Below are 2,196 nucleotides of genomic sequence, written 5' to 3'. Positions count from 1 at the left end.
TTGTTGTATACTTACGAGCCTCCTTATTAGTTTAATTTTCTTGTATATGTAATAACTTCATTAGAATAAAAAATAATTAAAAAATAAAAAATTCATTAGTGTAAATAAACTTGTGACTACTTAACTTAGAATGATTATTAGTTAATTTGATATGAATTTAAATAAGAGTTTTCAAACTGAATCGGTTATCGAAGTGGATAAATCATAAACTCCATAGTTAATTAACTAATACACTTTATGTATTAGTTGAATTGTGCATTTTTTTCTTATTTGAAGATAATGGATTAATAGTGAAGTTTTATAAATAGTAGTTATAATTGATATAAAGTTTTAGCACTTATAAGAACTAGTTAAATTTTATTAAAATGCTTTTCCATTTATATGAATTTAAAAAATTTTGCCACTCATACTAAAACTTTAAAATTGTGACACAAAAATAATGAATAAAAATGAAATCTATATTTCAAATACAATTATAAAAGACAAAATTGCACCAATTTTTCTTGTGTAAAAAGGGGGGGAATTATGATGTCCAAATCTAGTTAAAATTCAAGACAAAAACAAAGTGGCGCAATTTTAAAATTCAAGGCAAAAAAAGAGGCGCAAAATTGTCCAAGTCTCTTGTACTACGTAGATGCAAAATAATAACTTTTCTAAGTGTTGAACTCTCTCTCAGACATCTCCCCTCTCCAGTCTTTAAATCGAAGCCCGTTTTTTATCCTTCCCGTCAAAGTCTCTCTAACTTCAGCTTCAAAAGCAGCGATGGCACCAAAGGCGGAGAAGAAGCCGGCTGAGAAGAAGCTCGTGGCCGAGAAAGCCCCAGCAGCCGAGAAGGCTCCGGCAGAGAAGAAGCCAAAGGCCAGGAAGAAACTCCCGAAGGAAGGCGGAGCCACTGCCGGCGACAAAAAGAAGAAGAGAGTCAAGAGAGCAGCGAGACCTGCAAGATCTACATCTTCAAGGTGCTGAAACAAGTCCATCCCGACATCGGGATCTCCAGCAATGCCATGGGTATCATGAACAGCTTCATCAACAATATTTTCGAGAAATTGGCTCAGGAGGCTTCCAGGCTCGCCAGGTGCAATAAGAAGCCGACGATTACGTCGAGGGAGATTCAGACTACTGTGAGACTTGTACTTCCCGGTGAATTGGCCAAGCACGCCGTCTCCGAAGGCACCAAGGCTGTTACCAAATTCACTAGCTCTTGAGGAAATTGAAGAGAAAACGGTTGATTTCTAGGGTTAGTTCTTTCGGTTGATTTTTAGGGAAAATTTTTTACCTAGTTATCGTGAATCCCCTAGATTAATTGTATCCTCTACTTCTTGGCCCACTTGGGAAGGACTTGCTACTTCCCAAAGATTTTTGGTACAAAATCAGCTACAACTGGACTTGGTAGGGGGAGAATTGAATAATAATGACCAAATTAGATGAGGCAAATAGACAAGCTTTAGATGAGGCATAATAGCATACTCATTTACCTCAAAATATTTATTGCTCTGGCTGAATGATTTTTCCTCCAGAACTGCGCACTTCAATTTTCTCCAAGGTTGCAACACGAAACATTCGTTCTGTTTCCAAGAGGGTAATCACTTCTATTTCTTCTTCCCGTCTCTTTTGTGCTTTGCCCGGAGTGATAACTATGGGACTATTTTTGGTTAATTGAAGGGAATTTTTTCTTTTCATTTTTTATTGTAGTTTGGATTTACTTTTCTTCTTTGTTTGGTACAATGAATCTGTTCTACTTCTAGCATCTTAGCTCAATCTGTTTTTGTGTAACTACATCTCATAGCATTCTTAATTATTGGTAAATGCTAAAGTAATGTTCTTTAATTGTTTGTGTTAGTAAAATAGAGTTCTTTCCTGCGTTCATATATGGTTCCTTGGTGTTTCTGGTGAAGTAATGACTTGTGGGAAAAGTTCCCTTTTCTAATCTGGGTATAGATTGTATATTCCAGGTGTTATGTGTACATCAAGTTGTCACATACAATAACACTAAATACTCAGATTTGGATTGGAAGGCATTTTCTGTAAGATTGATTCAGGAAATGAAAACTTAATGCTTCTTTTTTCTTTGTGGAAATAATGTGTATGCTTCTTTTTTCTTTGTGGAAATAATTTGATGCATGGAAAATTACTTCAAGTTATGTTTATCGAACGCTTAGTCCTGACAATTGGCTTGTTCAATCTGAAGTTTTCTTC

General features: G+C 35.5%; 1 pseudogene; it reads left to right on the top strand.

Moving 5' to 3' along the window:
• Window positions 1-749: 749 nt before the first annotated feature.
• Window positions 750-1,222, top strand: LOC113729597 (histone H2B-like; annotated as a pseudogene).
• Window positions 1,223-2,196: the final 974 nt, after the last annotated feature.

This window comes from Coffea arabica, chromosome 9e, assembly GCF_036785885.1.
Source record: "Coffea arabica cultivar ET-39 chromosome 9e, Coffea Arabica ET-39 HiFi, whole genome shotgun sequence".
NCBI classification, from domain to species: Eukaryota; Viridiplantae; Streptophyta; class Magnoliopsida; order Gentianales; family Rubiaceae; genus Coffea; species Coffea arabica.
Note: the sequence above shows the minus strand (reverse complement) of the source record. Positions and strands in the feature narration are given on the sequence as shown.